Source organism: Anser cygnoides, chromosome 5 (assembly GCF_040182565.1).
Source record: "Anser cygnoides isolate HZ-2024a breed goose chromosome 5, Taihu_goose_T2T_genome, whole genome shotgun sequence".
NCBI classification, from domain to species: Eukaryota; Metazoa; Chordata; class Aves; order Anseriformes; family Anatidae; genus Anser; species Anser cygnoides.
In genome coordinates this window covers 63,103,161-63,123,586 of record NC_089877.1, presented here as the reverse complement: position 1 = coordinate 63,123,586, position 20,426 = coordinate 63,103,161, and the positions used below count along the sequence as shown (strand labels likewise).

At 42.3% G+C, this 20,426-nt stretch overlaps 1 long non-coding RNA gene across 1 annotated transcript in view; it reads right to left on the bottom strand.

The window, feature by feature from the left end:
- LOC106044024 (uncharacterized) overlaps window positions 1–20,426 on the bottom strand; it is a 104,034-nt gene that overhangs the window by 37,019 nt on the left and 46,589 nt on the right. Inside the window, exons 5-6 of the long non-coding RNA XR_010832063.1 lie at window positions 20,004–20,142; window positions 7,396–7,573 (exon numbers count right to left, since the gene is read on the bottom strand). This is a non-coding gene — a long non-coding RNA (uncharacterized lncRNA). The remainder of the gene's footprint in view (window positions 1–7,395; window positions 7,574–20,003; window positions 20,143–20,426) is intronic.

Sequence of the window (20,426 nt, the reverse complement as noted above, 5' to 3'; positions counted from 1 at the left end):
CTCTGCGCCAGCTGTGAGCAACCTGCGTCGCTGCTGAAGGCTGCTGCCTGCCAGCTCGGGCCTGAAACCTTTGGGGTCGCTTGTTTTCTGCTGATCTCAGCAGAAAGGGGACCTTTTCTAACGAAAGAAGTTCAACTCCTTACCCTCTTCAGCTGCTTTAGTTTAAGTCTGAACTCAGCAAAGCCAGAAAAATCTGAGACTCGCAGCTAAAGACCCTCAGTTTGTCTCACCGAACTGAGGAAAGCAGCAATTACCAGGCACTGTTGTAAGAAAGGGTTGCAGGGCCTGGTAGAAGTGCTGCGTACCTGCATGTCCCGGTGGGGCACAGCCTGAAGTCTTGGCTCAGTTTTAAACCCAGCACAGCTTGGAAGGATATTAAAGAAAGGCTAATGAAAGAAACAAGCGAATATTTCTGGATAAACCAGCGGAAGATGCTGTTGCTAAGCACCTGTTTGATAAGTTAAATAAAGAAACATGACACATCATCCAAAAGCCTAAAGCCAAATTTCTCTCTGGCATAGCTCTACTAAATCAATCAAATTGCACAAGGACTGAACTTGGTTCAAAACACCTCTGCCTAGCAGCCGCTCAGGATCTGCCCTTCCCAGTTTTAGCACTGTTTCTCCAAAAGAATCGCGATGTAGAGCAGGGAGTTCACCACAAAGTCAGCCTTTGTAGATTTGAAGTTAAGGGGAGGGGAAGGCGGGGTCACTGTTCCTCTCTTGCCTAACCTGCCTTGAACTTCTCCGCCGCAGGAACTCGGAGAAGCAGCAGATATGTTAGCGCCTCGCAGCGCATTCAGCCTGACATCGGCGCAGAAAGAAAAAAAACCTTCACTCGCCAGCTTTTGATACGACCTGGACAACAAACGGCTTGGAAGAGTTCCTCTTTCCTCGGCAGCGAAAATCGTGGTAAAGCACCATCTTGAGAGTTCCCAAAGAGATTCGTTTACAAAGATCAGTATAGGGGAGGCTTGTTTGGTCTCCCGAGATGTATCTCATCCTCTGACAATTCACTGAGACCTTTGCTGTATCTAGCTATATGTGTATAATTATCTGCTCGGATACCTGAGCTTCTATGCAACGGCCTTACTCCAAGTAACCCAAACTATCCCCAAGGCATGGCACACACAGAATGGCCAGGGCAGGGAAGGGAGGAGGGGCAGCGGACTTCCCTCGTTTGCTGCTGGAAATCGGCATTTTAGGGCCTTGTAGTCATTTCCTTGCTAGTGTGAGGAAAGTTTTTGTACATTTATATAAAATAGGAGGCCAGAAGTGCACACCCCCATCTTACTTCCTAATATATTATGTCCTCCCCTGCCGAGTCCTGGGACTTAGTCTGGATTTGGTAACTGAAGTAATATAAATGTTAGCTAAGAAGTATTCCAGCAATATGGTTCCAATTTAAGCTTGTTTTGAAGTCTAAAGGACCAATATGTCTCAGCGATTCTTCACTGGACGCTTAGCTCTAATGCAATTTGTGCAGGAGTGCACGCCGCTCTCTAGAAGCCCTCGTGCGACGCTCCAGAAAACAGGTTCATGCCCGAGCAGGATGCGGAGCAGCCACGAGCGCCGGGCCCTTGCTGGTAGCTCCCTCGCCTCTCCCGCCTTGCGGGGCTTTGCTCAGCACCCGGTGCTGTGCTCGCCAGGCCTCGCGCACAAATAAAGGAGTGCAGGCACGGCGCGTTGCCCCCGGTTTCACTCTCCTTACCCTCTTGCATTTCGGAGGCGACGCAAGGCACCTCGGAAGGAAGCCCTCCCCTGCAAGCTGTCGGCGCTTTACTTCCATGCCGTGCTCCTCGCAACGCTGCCTTTATTTGTGTAGACATGCATTCTCAAGGTTCGCCTGCCCCCTTTTCCTCCCTCACACCCCTACGGAGCCCCTGCCTGAATCCAAGTAATGAGCTAACCCATGGAACTCATTGCCCTTTATCTTGCTGGGGAACGTGCACCTTTTGAACTGCCATCTGCAGATTGTGTTGATGCACTGACTTGTTAACTGTGCCATACTGTGAAGGAAATGGCATGATTTAGATCAAGTGCTCTGGACGGCTGTTCATAAGAAACACTTGAGCCAAGCTGTTACTGCTCAGGATGTGCCCTGGGGAGAGGGGTTTCGTTTCGGGTCATGCTCTTGCCTTGTATGAGGGCAGGCGCAAAGTACTGAAATCACAGTCCTTCCCTGAAGCTGAGGGGAGGGGGGGAGGAGAAACATTATGAAACCATAGAAGCGAAGCTGCCAAATTAACTTCTCACCCTTTCAATCACACTCCAGAGGATAAAAGCCTAACATTTCTGCCTCAGAAACAGGCTCAGTTTACACCAAACAAGTTATTTCTCTAATTTATCAGCCTTGCCAGCTATCATTCTAATTATTGGAAACCTCAGACTTTTTATGAAGTCAGATGTACAGCATATTTGCATGGCTGTAACGTATCACTAGATAAATAGGTCTGGAGGAAAGAAAGGCTTTTTGAAAGGAATCTGCAGGTTTCTTTACACAGTTAGGGCTTTAAGGACACTATCACCAAAAAAAAAAATGGTTCTGGATTTAATTTGCTTTAAAAAAAAATGCAGCTTTCGACATAACACAACATAGCTAAAATCAACAAGAGGGGAGGAGGCTGTGACGGAAAGCTCATCAAAAGCCTCCCATGGACTTTCCCTGGCTCCGGGTCAGGCCTTCATTCTTTCTCTTCGCTTGCATAGTAGCAAAGCCCGGGGACAGCCTGACACCCGGCAGCCAGGCCAGCCCGGAGGCGCAGCCCGAGAGCCATCTAGACAGAGCGCTCGCCCAGCCTTCCCCAACACAAACCCTGATTTGTCCATTATATGTAAATGGATGATTAGAGTCATTCTCTAAGACAAATTTACTTTTCTGCACACTCTAAATCTGTTTAGTCACTTTAAAGGTGTCAATTATTGGAGCATGCTAAGACTATGAATTTCTTAGTAATAGCTTTAATAACATTTTGAAATGAAAAGCAGATACCTTGAAGTTGGCTTACTTTGAAAAGACATATGAGTAGATCTGGTTTTAATTTATGTCCTATTCTACATCTGGAATCCCTTATAATTAAAACTAAAAGCTGGACTACTACTTCCACCTGTCAAATGATGAAAAGATGAATGCACTAATAGCTTACTAAATAGCCCAACATGATAGAGTTTACTTTCCCGTTCCATACAGTAAAAAAGGATTTTGGACAGGAGGCTAAAGGTCTTTGGTCATTACTAATAACACGCTTTCAGTATTAACCTAAGTACCCCACTACCACCACCATCAGTGCCTTTTAGCACTCAGATCTCTAAGCTGCACTTTGCATTTTCATTAGATGTGTGTATTCATCTCTGCTGCTGCGGTGTTTCAGGCCTTCCCAGTCCACAGGTTGTCTGCCACGTAGATCCTCTCTTCTCTAACCATTTTCAACCACTCCACATTTTTGTTCCGCTCGTTTTCTTTTCTCATATTAACTGCCTTAATCCGTCGAGTTTTCCATTTATGTTTCTGAAGCACTCATCTCCCAATGACAGCTTTGTCATTAATGAGGGCAGTCCAGGACATGTGACAACTTAGACCCTATTTTGCATCTTCTTGTGCTATTCCTTTATGATCCCACCCCTCCTGTTCCTGTCGATTCACCTGTCTCATCTTACCACACTGCCTGACTCGGAGAATTTCACTGCACACATTTGTACAGAACCGAACAAAACTGGACCCTCAAACGATACGTAGGGCTTTGGGGTACAGACACAACATTAAAAAATGACACTTGTTGGATAAACATTTTAAAATTTCTCTCTTACAGAAATACTGAGTGCTTTTTCTCCTGTGTGCTCATACATCACCCATGAGTCTTTATACATGTGCGGCCAGATTAGGAACCTTTTACGGGAATCCAAGAGATTCCAGCTCTCCAGTGCGAGGCTACAGCCTCTTCTGGCCCTTCACAGGCATTCTTTCCAGCAAAACGTTGCCCATTTATCTTCAAAGCTGTTACAAAAAAAAAAAACACACACAACAGAAGGGCGAACCCATTTGAAGTGCTACACATTAATTTTAAAAATAAATGAAAAGCAAAGGAGTTAGTTTCGAAAGGAAAACTTTGGTTCCGTCCTCGCGCAGCCCTTGCAGTAGACAGCCAGTTGTGTGGGCAGTCTCCGAAGATTAATTGTCTCATCGCCTGCTCTCGTTTCCTCTGTCCACAGAAATATGAAAATATCCGATTTGGAAAACAGGACTGAGCTTGAAAAATAGTTTGGAATAGTCCAAACTGTGAAGGCTCTACTCTAGATACAGCAGTCTTATTAACGCTGTTGCTGGTACTACTGCTCTACTAACAGCTCTTTCTAGTGAACAACGACGACGACAACCACAGAACAGTGATTCCTACAGTTCTGGATACTGCTGAATAAGGTATTTTCGTATTGCTGTGTTTCCCCAAGGAAAAGGAAGGTCTTGTCTCCCAAGTCCCTAGAGAGCTGCCCAAATGCCTCCTTGGCGTATCGATGCCAGGAGCTGTAGATATTCGAGCAAAATACTTTAGCTCCGGCAGAGAGTTATGGAAAAAGCTGTCCCAAATATTACAAATGCGCAGCACTCGACTTCTTACGTCAAAGCAAAGAGTAATGTTTCAACTGCCCCAGCAAGTAGGAAATGATGCAGGTATTAAACATTATTACGAGAACAGAGACACATTAGTTACTGTTTATCCACCAGGACTGTGAATGGAACTTTTTGTTGTGAAGGATTTTCATGGGGAAAGTTAATACACTTTGTCCAGACCATGAGATGGTACAAATCAGTGTAGTTCCATCTAAATCAATGGATCAGTGTTGATTTACAGCAGCTGAGGATCAACCCCCTCTTTTTGGGTCTGCTGAGGATTGTATAACATATACTGCCTAGAAACACTGATGACAAATTTGAAACTGTGTAGGGATATGCTGAACCGAAAGCCTGATTCAAACCCAAACTGGCTACTCTCCTTTTAAATCACTGAGAGCTGCTGTCTTAAATGGTACTGTCAAACGAGCATTTTTAAACATGTATCAAAATCTAGCGGCTGCACCCTCTGGTCTGTGCCGCGCATACTGCATTCCATACAAACTCAAACCCGCCTAGTGCCGATTCATAAATGATGTGTTGGTTTAATCTATTTTTCACAGGGGGTGTTTCAGAGAAGGAAAATTAGAAACAGGTAGAGGGGACTATTATTACTGTCTCATAGTGTGCTCTTGTACATGAGGATTGGATTAAGATAACATCTGGTCCATATTTCTTGAACTATTTCCCTTTTATCACAAGAAAATCGGCAACCCATCTCACAACTGCTCCTAATTTAGATCTAAATATCACTGATGAAACATTGTACAACATGCTGTTATCTATTAAAATGATTTCCCTGAAGGAACAGTGGATACTTTTATATTTTCCAGTGAAGCCAACCATATTCCCCCTTAGCACTAACTAGCTGCCTTATAATCAAACACTCGAATGGTAACTGCAAAATCCCTTTGGAAAAAACAAGCGAGTCCCCATTGAATATTCAGCTGGTGTAAATTAATGCATGTCCACTGACTGAACTGAAGCAATGACCATTTACACCACCTTCCTTAGGACACAACTCTGATTCATACACGGCCCAAACCTGCAAGGTGCTAAATATCTTCTGCACTGACTGGTTTTAGGAGGAGCTGGTTAAAGCTAAATCCAGGCTCAAATACATAATTTAGCAAAAGATTTTAAGCATGTGCTCCAGGGTTTGACTTCTACAGACAGCGGAGGAACAATGAACAGTCCTGAGATTTTCTTTAGGAAGCAGAAAGGCAGAGCACAGTACGCTGTCATCCCTCCCATTTGGTTCAAACAGAAAAACTGTCAGTGGAATGCAGTAATCTTTTTTTCAGCACTTTGCAGAGTTCAAGTCCCCAGAAAGCAGCCTATTGAGTTCAGCAAATAAAAACTTCTGTTTTCTTCACGAGTCTATAATTCATTTTCATGGACAGTAAATCAGAAAAGGGAGAAAAAAAAAAAGCATTTTACAATCTCAAACTATTTTGCATACCTTCAGCGCACATCAGTTTTAGCCATTTCCATCGCATCCTTACCACTTAAAACGGGGGAATTAGATAAGCATACATTCCCTGTATTAACTGGTTTAATTTAAAAGTAATTTCCACCATCTGGAATTACTATTTACTGTTGTTTGGAGGAGGAAAAAAAAAAGAATCTGAAACTGTAGAAAAGATCATCACAATTTCTTTCAAAGAATAACCAATCTGAAGGAGGGAGAAGCATATAAGGAATGTAATTGATTGTCCACCAGTGAACTCATGTATTTTGGAGGGAATTCTGAGAATAAAAAGCCACTAGCAGTTATCACCGGTCAGACTGGAGCCATTCATTTTTCACCTGCTTGTGTTTGTTGTCTGGCAACCAGTCAAGGGTGCTGTTAGCAGAATTAAGCTCCAGAAGAAAAGATTGCCCTGTAGGAGGTAAGATAATGACTGGAAAGTGTGGCTTGTTACCAGTATCACAATAAGGACCAGGTCAGAAAGGATTCAGTGTGGGTTTCATTTCAAACAGGTAACCTCTGCTGAAATAATAGAGTAATTGTTGCTTTGAAACCTTTATGTGCTGCAGCATACTACAGCTCATTTGATACAGATTCTGGACTTAATGAAGAACTCCAACAGGCCTGAAACAGACACACAGAGAAAACAGGAAAAAAAACAGTGCAGCAGTGGAAAATGTCTTTATCCTGTAATTCCAGGTCAATATAGTGAAACATAAAATATTATTCAGGGCAGTTTTATACCTTGATTTATGTCTCCCCTCCTTCTCAGGCTGCGTTCTATCTGTCTATAAAGTTTTGGTCTATAAACATGCAGTAACGTAATACAAAATATTGCAAGAGTAATAACATATGTAATTATAGTATATCTCACAAATCCTGAACACCAGCAATGAATCAAAGATTTCCAGGGCAATTCCTTGAAATACAACTTTTTCTAAGTTTTATTCAAAGGCTTGAAAGAAGTCACTGGGACAAGCTGCAAGAGCAAGATGCACTTTGTAGCTGATGTTGATGGACAGCATTTTACGTTTTTCTGGCAAACCGCCTAAATGTTTGCCTTGAAAAGTAATTGTTGAGTGGGCCTTTCCTTTTTTTCTTTGTAAAGATAATGCAGCTTTCTCTCAGTCATCTCCTTTAGAAATGTACATTAACTGCCCGGAGATTAATCTGCTGTTTGGGATCATATTGTTTGCAGAAAGCGCTACCCAGCAGAATAGTTGAACTTCTAAGTTTCAAAATACAAAGGGTGAGCTGGTAAACACTGCCAAAGTACAGAGAAAATAAGGGAAAGAACTGTCTTTTCTATGGCCTCTTACCTTAGGGCAACCTTGGGTTTCCAAACTTTGGAGGCATTTAAAGATAGCTTCACTTTGGTGCGGACGTCGTCAGTCTTATACACAGTCCTTTTAAATCCGAGACACAAGGAGGGACACAAGGAAGCCTGGTGGAAGCAGGTCAAGGCTATAACATCTTCCACTGGAGCCCTTCTGAGTTCTGGATGTGGAGCAGAAAACAATACGTTATGCAGGGTTCTTATACATGGAGACAGTTCCCTGATCCTCCTTCAGTTACTGCAGGGCTTGTTACAGCCCTCAAACCTAGAGATGATGCATCCAGTCTAAGATCTCAGCCCAGCATCTCAGTGCTGAATCCACAAACATACTCTGTGGGTATAATGCCCACTGTTACGTGACGCATTTCTGAGTTTCTGTGGGCATGCGCACACCCACTCCCTCCCTGGGCTCCTGCTAGCATTCATCATCATACTTTCTTATACCTGGATTCAGATATGAGATAATTTTCACTTTATAGTCTTGAAGAGTTGGCCAAGGAGCTCTAAGCTTGTACAGTTTTTATTTAAGAAATCTTGGAAAAACAGGGGATTTGCAAAAAAATAATTTATGGACCAGCATTTCTATAAAAGAAGGGAATCATGGGTAACTAGAAAAGGGTCAACACAGCATCAATTCCAGACAAGACTATTATAAAATTGTGATGAGATGAAATCAGTTATAAAGCTAAAGGCTCACAACCCAGATAGTATCAATCCTCTCGATGTAATGGAATACAAGTCTTAAATGCTTTAAATGTTTTCATGATTATAAATTTTTTTGGTAAAAAGCAGTGGAGCTGACAAAATAAATCAGAAAGATCTGCAGGGTACAGTTCACAAAATGTCAATTTTAAACAAATACTTTACAAAAACTGATTCAGAACCCAGTCTGTGGCTTGAATATGGCCAAGAAACCACTTCATATGGGAAATCTAGTCCAAAGGGGCACAGGATGTTGTCTGGCAGCACCAAGAATTATAGCACAGGGATATACCTCACTGTGGTCAGTGCCGCTCAAGAATGTTATCAGAGTTCAGAAGAAGAGAGTATTGCTGCTGATGAAGTTTGCAGATGGCACAAAGCTGGGTGAAGCAATGAGTAACAGTGAAGCTGTCGATTCTTCAGGCTGATCTGGACTACTTAGAAGGTGGAACTCATTTGTCTCTTTATATATTTTGCAAAACAACCAGATGCAAGGTCATACATGGTTTTTAGGATCACACGGTGCAGATCATAGCTTTTAGACCAGTTTTAGTATTTAGTCATACACATTTTGCAATGGTGAGTGCTACAGAAAACATGTGGAATGATTTGCTAGGGTCAATGCAGACACAATAGAAGTTGACAACAGGGATAGATGTGGAAAACACTGTCAGATTTGCCTCTCTATACTTTTTACCTGTATTCTTTGTACCTTCTCTCAGCACCGAATTAGGGCTGTCAGAACTATAAAGGCAAAGGGCTCAGAACTCAGTTCTTCTATATTGCTCCCACTGCCAAATACAATTTCGGCTATAGGGAAATTGGCCTATAGGGAAATTATTTTCTGGTCCTAGACAGCAAGAAAACAAGAATAATAGGCTAGCTTGGCATTAAGAGCTATTTGCTTCCTACATGGGATACATTAGTTATGATTTTGCCTCTTGAGCAAGGCCAGTCGCTCCAATCGCTCCAAACCTATCCCAGTGGAAACGTTCACACTGTCCTAATGCTGTCTGCACTGCCTACAGGTAACACTAATTGGTTCTGCATCCAGGGAGGAGAAAGGTACCAAGCTTGAAGGAGACTCAGTGTCTCGGCCTTTTAAAGTTGATAGCTGAAACAGTGACTTGCTTGTGCCTTGTATTTTGCTAACCTATCCCAGTTATTCTTTTTGCTTCTGTGATGCCTTGGAGGCAGAGACATCACTGCACAGACCAAAGAAAGATGGAAAGCTCCCCATTCGTAATAAAACTTAGACTTGGATTCTGAAACGAGCTCCACAGGAGCAGCCTCCAGGCTCTCATGACTCCACTGAAGTCACCGGGGAGCACACGGGCTTGCCTACAGAAGGATCATGGCAGATTTGAGCATATGAGCTGAGGGGGCTGATCCTGCTAACACTTCATACCAGGCACAGAGCCAGGTGCACAGAGAGATTCAAACTAAATCCTAATTAAGTGTCTGAATTCCCGGTGAAATTCATGGGTAGTTAGATGCCTAAATATCAGTGGGGTTATTGATCCAGCTGCTTATCACTGTGAGTAGTATCCCACTGCTTTCTAGAGCAGATGATGGCATTTGCCATTTGATTCCAATTTATCTGTTCCTTTTTTTTTTCTTGAATGTGAGAGAAGTTCTGAGGATGACTGCACTGTCATTAACTGTACATGTGCTAGCACTTTCTCAAAGGAAAGGAATGACATATCAATGTAAACCTGAGCCCCAGCAACACAGGAAGAAAATAAGTATATCACTAGAAAACACAAGGCTTGAAATTTGTAGCGAACATATACTATAAAGCCTTGTAAAAGAGCTAGATCTTAAAGAAATGTATATGGTCTGAAACATAACAACACTATGCTTTTTGCCACATTACCACTGAAATTAGCTGATAAAAATGTTTGGCGAATAAGCCAATATAAAAACATTCTGATTTCACACCAAAGGCATGCTCAGCTTCTAACAGGAACTAAGAATCCTGCACCTATTAGATCATATCTTTGCTACCCACTCAGAGTAAATGATTGATATAACAGACGTGTTGAATCAAGATGCTAGTTCATTCTTTTCTTTTTTTATGCAGGCACTTTCAGCCAACAGATTTTTTCCCCCAGAATATCTGTGATTCCTCAGATTCTTTGAGGCTATTCCCTTAATAATTGGAGGAGCTGCCTGAGCAAAAAGCTGAAGCACAATGCCTGCTCTCTGCTGAAAGAGCTCCCTGGGTTGGAGGCGCACACAGCCTGTCTATGCTGCTGCAATCAAACCAGCCCAGCTTGAGAAAGTATAAACACCGTGGTGGGCAGAACAGCCAAAAGCAGGGGGACAGAAGGGAAAATGGTCACGTCGCTGTTATTTCTTTAACAGATTAGGGTCTGATCTAGGTCCTGCTGAAGTCTGTGACAGAGTTCCTATCAAGTTCAACAGAAGCAACCTTTGAGAGCGTTTTCTTGCCAACTGTCTGAGTAATATGGATGGGCCCTACGGATTTCCATGGCAAAGAAAATATTCCTTCCCTGTCTCCCAATCTATATAGTTCTTCAGCTCTTCTTTAAAAGAGCAGCACCTTAAGGAGGTGGGACCCCACTTGTATTCCTCCTGTCCTCAGTCCCTCTTTGCATATTAGGACTCATGAGTGGGGATTTTCAGGGACTTTCAGATGTGGGACATACCATTAAAGAAAGCAGCAACTCTTCTCCATGTGTATTTACAAGAGCAGTCACTCTCCCTGCTCATGTCTGGAGAGGAGTAAAGGGAATCTGCAGACTAACAACTGGACAGTTACCTGACTCTGCGCTGCAGCAGGTGAAAAGTGCTACACCACCCAGACTTCTGCAAACCACGAGCAGATGCTCACAAGCCACAGGATTTTAACTTTTGCTTAGAGCATCCCCTCTGTTCTGACACGCTGCCTCTGTCCCACGCTGTGCCCAGACACGGGGAGGCACTTTCTAGCTCCTTACACCTGACCGTACAAATGCACATCCATCAGCTGCCCGTGGGTAGGATGCGAGTTAGAGCTGCTGCTGAGATACAGCTCAGAGCACACGAATGGTTTGAGTTTCCTCAGGGCTTTTCACTGCCTAGTGGGAGAGACTACTTTCAACCCAATACACCTTCAATAGACCAAGCGCCAGTGCTGGTAGCACAGCTGCTAAAATTGGTATTTTACACCAAGAAGCTTGTCAAAAGTCAGAGGTAAAATGTAACTCGCTATTTTATTAAATTACTAGGGATACACCAAAACGGACTTCAAAGATTTTCAAAACACAGAACTGTTTCTTGTTGTGTTCCTTTGCATCTTCAGGGGAGAAATGAGATTTTATTGAATAGTAAGTGTAACTCAAATTACACATTTGAGAGGAAAAAATTACCCACATCATTAGTATCAGGAAACGTGGCACATTAAGAATGCAGGAAGACATTTATTAACAGTGTAAAAGAGAGGGTTATTAGTCTGGATTATCCCAAGAGGTGTATGTTTCTCACAAGACTCCAGCAAATTATTTTCCTCTTTCAACTCCCAAATCAGCATACCTTTAGAAAACACCTACTTTTCTACAATTACTTTCTCCTACCTCTAATATGTTTTTACCCTAAGACTGAGGAGCTTGCTCTTTCCCCAAAATAAAAGAACTCCTTGGGGATTTCTTCTGAATAAATCCTATATTTGTTAGGACTTAGCACGCATGGAAATGAATGAAATAAACAGAACAGCAAAAAACAAAGGCAAGGCTGTTTTCTACTCTATATATGCTGTCTGCATATTCAGCATTTATAATCAATAACAGTTATTCTTGGCAGATTCCTGAAATCATTCCACGCAGTGCCTTCCCACTGCACCTTACTGCACCAGTGCTAAGCAAATGTCACTCACCTGAGTGTGTGAGTCTATGCCTTACACTGGTTTTATGTGGATGGATAATTTTATGTGGATAAACTGTGGGCAAAGCTGTGAGAATTCACTGTAGCTTTGGAAAGCTGGACGTTAAAGAAGGAGTTTCTTATGTTAGAAAAATAATTTTAATCCACAGATATTTTTTTGTATACAGACTCATGTTCTAACCAAAAATACTTTGGGGTCCGAGGACGCTATTTGTTTTCTACCACCCAGTGCAAGCAGCCTAGATCTAGAGAATCTGGACAGATACTATAACCAAACTATTCTGAGAAAACAAATCTTAAAAACAATATATGCAATGCAGCTGTTCAGTAGCTCCCCAGGGCTTACTGGTGCTTACTGCCAGCTCTCATCTCTTTTTGCTTTAAGCTGGGAGGGCCAATTTCTTTAGATTACCTTATAGAGTATGTATGTCTCTCTCCCCTCCATGCTGTCACCCTAGAAGGCTCTAACAAGTCTCCCGCTGCCACATTCTTGTTCTCAGGAAGATCTGTTAACATTTTTGTCTCCTTTTGATCTTTGGACCCTTCTCCCGACACCTTTCACAGCCTCCTGAAAATGGGATTCTTGAAGTCAATGCTTTGCTTATTGTCTCCCTAATGTAAACTTAATTTTTTTTTTTTCATGTGGGAAGCTATTTCCTTATTTGTTCTCTCCCCATCTCCTACTGGATTCAAGCAATCTGCGATTTAATAATCATGCGACCTGAAACGAACACTAGCACCTGTTTATTGCTCAGCAACTCATTTGCATATCAGCATTTGGGGATTTATAGCTGGAAGCTCCTTACCATTGTGCTGTTCAGTTCAACTATGTTGAGGTGCAACAGCTGACAGTGGGTTTTACACATGAAGCGACACGTCAGGATGTGACAGTAGAGGAGACCTCTTCTATTCACAGGGAGCCCCACCGGGCCTATAGAGTCCATGCCTCTGGACCTCGTTGGCGGATGGAAGCCTAACCAAACCAGCTAGCATAGTAAGAAAATACTTCTCAGCCTATTATATTCCCCCCAGCACCACCACCCCTCCAATTGGTTAAAATAGCACAGTATTCTGTACCACAAAGGGCTGTAATTTGTATGGAATGCCAAGCACTTGGAAAGCACAAGGGGACACGGAGTGGGGAGGTCCCATCCCATAGATGCTCTGTCCCTTTCAAGCCATGGGAATACAGGCTGCCTCCCTTGACGTGAAATGCAGCCTTAAGAGATGAATGCTGATCCCAGCCCCAACAAAAATAAAAAAGATGTTTCCAAAATGGCACAGCTCTCCCTTAGCCCAGAATCTTTCTTTTAAGACAATGAAGCTTTTAATAGGTTGCATACAAAGGAGGAACATGGAAGATAAGTTTACTCTTGATCCACAAATGAAATCTGATTATCCAAGGCTCAGCTGTATGGGACAGAGAAAATCTCATCTCCAGGGACATTAGGCCCCAGGTGGTGCCACTGCCACTTCCAACCCTACTTGGCACGGAAGGAAGACTAAAGAAATAACAAGAGCTGAATCTCCACCCGACAAAAACAGGAACAATCAACCTCTGGACACTCAGGCTTTGCCCTCACCAACTACCTGCAGGACAACCTTCATGAATATTTGTTAAAATTTTTCCTATGGTTTCCACTTGATTCACACTATTTTAACAGTTGAACTGGTTTTAAAATAAACAAACAATTTTATAAAAGACAAAATTCTGGTTCAGAAGACAGGAAGACAGATGGCTCTGCCTATTTTCTACTCTTCTGACTGGCGACAGTGGGCACACAGAGAACTTGCCATGGTTCTGCATGGATTTTCTGTCTTTTACTGGCATTTTTTCTTTTTTTCTTTTTTTTTTTTCTTTGCTGAAACTCTCCTGAATCCTCACGGTTTCATGTCAGTTGTTTCCCACACTCACACTATTTTCTTCCTATACTGGAGTGCCAATGGTGGTAGCTAAGCCACATCACCCAAGCTACTGTTCCTCCCATGGAGCCGTGCCTGCAGCTGAGTGGTTGGGTGGACAGTGGGGAATTTCCCACTTTAGCCTTATCAGTTACTGGAGGCTAAATGCCATAAGGACCACAAATCAGAAGTCTACGATAGCTATACGCAATGACCAGGATTTAAAAACTGGATATAGATTCTACTTAGACGGCACAACCATAGCAGAACTGCCTTTCTGCTTCCACCATTCACCATCCTTGCTGGACTACTAGAAAATCTACTGCTGAGATATTTCTTCTTTGCATAAAGACTGAAGAAGGAAAGTCTCCGTCTCGAAGACTCAAAAATTAAACCATGATTAGAAAAGCAAAAATACCAAAAGAATTAGTGACGTCTGTTGTTACTCACTGTCTTTCTTTCATAAGGAAAGAAAGATGCTACAGGTACCACAGACAGTGTGAAATCAATTAGTCACATCACATTTGAGAAATTCCATCAGATCTCATCAGCTGTGCAGGTCAGGTAGGATCAGGTCTCCCAGACTGCAGCAGGTGATGCTGCTGAGCTAGCAGCTGCATCCTGCTTTTTAAGTCTCAAGAACGGATGACCCCAAATGGTATTAAGGGCAACTGCTGACAGAGATGCTATCCAACACATGATGTGTAAAATTCAGGTTCTTAACACTTTTGATCATTAAAATCAGAAGGTACTTTTGCAGGTGAAAGAACACTACTTGCAGTGTTTCAGATTCCAGCTGCTGAAGTTATGCTGTCCTGGGAGCAGGGAAGCAGCTGGGACGTGCACAGCTCTGGGAGCTCACCTCCAGTTGTTTTGTTTGAGGTTCATGGAAAAACTCCACTACCAGAAGAACTCTGAGGAAGCTGCACATTCTCAATTCTTCCATTTCCAAATCCACACCTAGGAATAACATGAGGTGAGACTAGCAGGATGTGGAACATTGTGCTGTGATATTTGGCCTTTTGGGAAAGAGGAGGTCAGACAACCTTCTGAGGCAAGCTCTGCTGAAAGGAAAGGATCCCCCACATTACAATATTCTTTATGTGTTCCCTGGCTTTCTGCTGGTGCAATTCACTCACTCTGTGGGAAAATTTTTGTCCCATCTGACCAAAGAAAAAGGGTAATTTTCTTCCATGTTGGTGAGTTGGTTCAGCTTTTACCATGCAGTCAGTCAGGCAAGCACGAGAGCTGCTGCAACAGAGGAAATAGATCACAGAATCACAGAATGGTTGAGGTTGGAAGGGACCTTTAAAGGTCACCTGGTCCAACCCCTCCACTCAAGCAGGGACACCTCCAGACACCTATCCACACGTTTGGGAAAAAGGGGAAAGAAGAGGGGTGGGACTGCCCCTTTCAATTGAAGTGAGCTGTTGAACTGGTTCAGTCTTATCATGTAAATTCTCTCTTGGTCCCTCTTCCCTCTAGAGAGAGAAGGTGACTCTAGGCATAGATGACCTGACTACCATCTAGAGGAACCTCTCTTCCTCAGAGGAGAGTGCAAACCTAGCCCAACAACCTTCCTGACTTAAGACTGTACTTAAATCTTTTGCCTAATAGGGGTAGAATTAAAGCATCTCCATTCGATGAGGTAAATATGGGCCATGGTATCTGTGCTTTAATTCATTCTTGCCAAAAGGTCAGTTTAGATGGACCCAAAGGGAGGGCTGCATTATACATCTCATTTGAAACAAAAATCTTACTTTTCTCCTGAATACAAGCTTTTTGCTCTTCTGACTAGGCACACCTGTTTTATCTACTAACTCAAATCCTTGCAGCCACGTGTGCCCAGGGGAAAGGGGGAGTGTAATAAATAGCAGAAGCAAATAATTTACCCAGTAAAGAGCATTCCATGCTTTCTGTATGCAAATTCTGCATAAAAATTCTACATATATGGTGCAGAACTGCTCTGAACTCAACTCTAAAAATGTTCAATGCAAACACAGCTGTTATCAAGTGTTGTTCTTTCCAAAACTCCATTCAGTTTGATAGTTATCACTATGCCAACAGCATTCCCACCGCAAATCTCTCTTTCCAAGACTTTAACAACTGCTTTACACATGAAAAGTTCACCCTGAAAGTTGGTGCTCTGGATCTCCACCCAACTGTGTGTTTCTCCCTTCTAACTATACTATAAGTCTATGGGCTGACTATAAGTCAGCCCAAATCAGCTATAACAGATCCTGACCAAAGTGGTTCGGCTAATTTAGGTTTTTAGAACTACAAATATTTTTAATTTCAAGAGATACTTTATAACATCCCTGTTCAGGAAAATATTTTAGTGCCTTTGAGTACTTACTCAAATCTCACTGGTGTCAGAAGACATATGATATATGATGTTTAACCACAGTATCTGGTAAAATTTGCTAAAGTGTTTGGAACTGTAATAACACTTTATTCAAATACCAGTTTTTGAGGGCTAGGGTAGATCAGAGCAGGATTTTGGTTGACTGGTTGGGTTGTTTATATTAGCTTTTAGGAAAATATTTTTTTTTAATCCAGCTACAGAGGATTTTTTTTTAAGAATCAAAAGTCTTTTAAACTCATAATTTTACAAAACTAAAGAGGAAAGCACTTCACTTCTACTTCCTTCAGGGGGCTGATCACAGGATCTAGCTGTGCATTGTGTTCTTGAGAAAATATCTAAAATAACTCAGCAGCTGGCATTTTTAAATGTCATAGGGACAGTAAGGTCAGCTCCCCAGCTGAGGTCTATTTAACTCAAATCAGGACCTGAACTGTTGATCACAGAATACGGTTTAATATTATATGCATGTGTGTGATTTAGAAAATCTGAGCTTATTCATTTCAGTGAATGCCTACCAGGGAGATGGGAACTTACTGCTCCTTTGCATCCTGCATTTCCTCCACCCTCATCGAATTGATTTCTGTGTAGGAAGCAGAGCTGGCAGCCTTGTCAGGGCTGCCGCTCCTCATCCCTTTCAGATGGGTGGACCTTTCAGGATCATCCTTCCCAGCACACCAACCGCTGCAGAGCTAATGAGGTGGAGCAGGTCATCTGCACACAAAAAAGAATGGGAACAAACCTCCTTCCACTCTGAAGCAAAGACAAGCATGTGCTGCAACATGTAGTGCTTAAATGTAGCACATCTAATATCAAGCCTCAAGAGAAGGTAATTCACAATGTGCCCCAGGAGCACAAATGATTATAGCTGAAAAGCCCAACCTAGAAGCTGAAACTCCATTCTTAAGAGGGAAGCAAACGCTCCTCTGCACAACTACAAACTGCTCGGGATAGCCTTTTACTGCTGCATGTTCCCTCTCCCTCATTAGCTCACCAAGCAGCAGCATCAGAGGCAAGTCGGGGGTTACTGATGCATTGTAATTACCAACTGGTAGTCTGTCACTGGGAAAAGCAGAAGAAAAATCCCTAATTAATGCAGGCCAATTACTTTAATGTTTCGTTTTGCTGAAGCACAAGGTGGAGCTATGGTAGGAAACATCAATAAAAAGCCTGTTGGCTATTTCCATCTCTATCACTGGTAGTAATTTAAACAGGTTTGACTTCATCTGCGCACAAATATAACTTTGAGAAGAGCAGAAAACAAAGACATATGGGCCTGTCCACTAGCAACCAAGTTATCAGCCCATGACTCTTAATACTGAACACAAAAATAATCACAACTAAGGAGTCCTGGTCTGACCTGGTAGCAGGCTGAGCTCCATGATACCACTGCCTTCAATATCAGAAATGGAGACTGGAAAGCACACCATCAGGGTCTTTGGGTTTTTTTGTGATCACTTCTAGGATTCTTGAGTGGTGAGCATCAGGTACAAGGATGTGCTGTAAGTTCTGACTTTGATTTCTGAAGCTTATTTGTAATGTTTCACATGAGTATTGTACTGAGGGAATACAAACGGTGAGAAGGAACTGTCTGGCAGTAGAGTTTCTGAGAGTATTCCCAGAGCTGAGGTTGAGACTTTACTTTGTAGTGCAGTTTCCCATCAGCAGCATGGATGGACTGAGAGTCATCAGCTATATGCCACTACACTGGATATGCCAAACTTCAGTTCTTCCCTCAAAAGATAAAAATAATTGCCTTTATGAGGTAGAAGCTAATAGTTCAGGTGGAGGAGAAAGTTTGCAGAGAAACACCCTTCCTCATTAGGCAGGTCCAACTCACTCCACAAGGACTCACACACTCTTCCAGAGGAATCACATAAAAAACAGAGACAAGGAAACAAAAAATGACTGAAAACATGTCACAGCAAGGAGGAAACCTGAAATCTTTACCCAGGGTGTGTTTAATTATATCTGATACTGTAGGCATAGGAAGAGACTGCCTTGCAAGAAGACGCTGGAGGAACAAATGGAGAATTAGCTCTGGCTCAAATCAGACAGCCTTCAGAGGTCAAAACACAACCCACAATTTACGAAAGTTGATAGAGTCCTGTTTGAGAGCTCCATGAAGGAATCTGATTAAGACAATCTGCAAGAAACAAAAGGAAGACAACAGAAAAGCTAGTATTTTCCAGGAATGAAAATAACATTGCTGAATGAACTTGGAATGATTTCAAAGTTCAGGAAGGACATTCAGTTACAGTCCACATTGGTATCCATGACATTATGCCAGGCACCATCCTGGAGCTCTTAACAGACTACAGGAAAGGGTTTTTTAATGATCTTCTCAGAAAACCTTCCAAGCAAGGACAAGTACAGCAAGTGAAAATTTAGCTAGTTAAGTAAGCAGTGAAGGAGGGGAAAGTTGGTTTTGCTGAGCAGTGAAACCATTGCAGGGAAGAGGGTTTTAGTCTCACACAGAGGGTTAACAGCCGCTTGGAAGACAGGCTGAGAGCCTTTATACCAGCTATATCATGGGAGGTTAAAAATGGGATAATCAGGATACAAATGCCTAAATGTGTATGTAATCTCTAATTGGTCAAGAGTTCAACCAGCAAATAGCACTGCAATTCAAGGCATTATCTAGCCTAAGGATATCTCCCTACTCCTTTGCTGGAGGTTACCAAAGCACAGCTCAGTCAGCAAGAGATCAGCCATTTCCTAACGCAGACGTCAGTACAAACCAACAGTACAAACAATTTCAGGGCACGGTTAAATAGTACCTCCAAGCCAATCTAACAGCAAACTGTCAAAAAAAAATCTGGTTCACCCTCCTGCCTCTCCTCTCTTGTGCCATGTCTCATGCTCATCTATGTGTATGGTGAGCTTGTTCAGGAAATTAAGAGGGCAGTTACACAAGACAGCTATTTAGCTGCTGAAAAGGTGGCAGGACTGTATGGTGGGAAGTAGGAAGGTGCAAAACTACCTATTTCAGCAGAAGGGCAAGATGTTAGATCAGCTTAACTGTATCACATAATTTTATCCTCAGTTCTCCTAAAAAGAGAGGAGGAATATCAGAATATAGATGGTCTGAATCACCTTCTAGAGATTTCTCCCTAAATTATAAATGGAACCTAATGTGATTGCATCTTAACCCTAAAAATAAAAGTGTAATTATCAATGCTTTTACCTTCCTCAAGCTGCCTCACTCCAGAGTCTGATGACTACTAAAATTTATGGTAAGAAGGTAATAGGAAGAGCAGAGGAGAGCATAATGCTAAGGCAGTTCTGATTCAGAGAGACCAAAACTGTTGTGGATACACATCCTCATTTAATCCAGTTTATTTTTGTTTGAGCAAATGAGCAGCTACACAATCTGTACTGCTTGCAGAGATGGGGAAGAAGCGATCTTTACATTATAGCCCTGAAAAGCAGCTGAGGATAATAATGTCTTAAACTGACACAGTACAAGACAATGCCTAAAGGTACTTTAAGGTGCTGTGGTTTGTGAGAAACTAAGCCTACAAACCTCTGTGTTGAAATAATAGGAAAAGTAGTAAAAAGGAGGTGATAGAGATCTTTTTATCTCTTTCCTTATATTAGTAAAAAATAAGAAATATTGATATGCTTGAAATTTGGAGATAAGTCACTCAACCTGAAGGTTAAAATCAGTAAGTGTATCTCCTTCTGTAAAGACATAAGGAGAAAACAGACAGCACTTGATTCTTTGCAGAGACACTTACCTGTTAGGTGGTCAGAGGTCCTACGGAAAAGCACAATACACAAGCCTGCATGTTTCCAAACTTCTCAGTGAGCAGTAATGTGTGTCTGTTCAGGCTACCAGCTGTTACGAGGGAGATACAACCCATTTCAAGCCTCTGTCTGTAATCAATAGAAAGAAAAACTGAACTATCATGGGTGGATCGTTTAACCATTTAAATACCTATGAGAACATAACATGTAGGTTTTGCCAGGAGGATGGGAGAAAGCAGTAGTTCAGGAGAGGATTCAAAGGACAATGGAGAGACACAAATCTCGGTGTGATGCTGTGGCAAGAAATATTAAACTGTAAATTTGATCTTAAAATGTCTATTAAGCGGAAGCAGAGAAGCACTATTGCCTCTGCACACCCATGAGATATCTGTTGGAGTAGCTGGTAAGTTCTG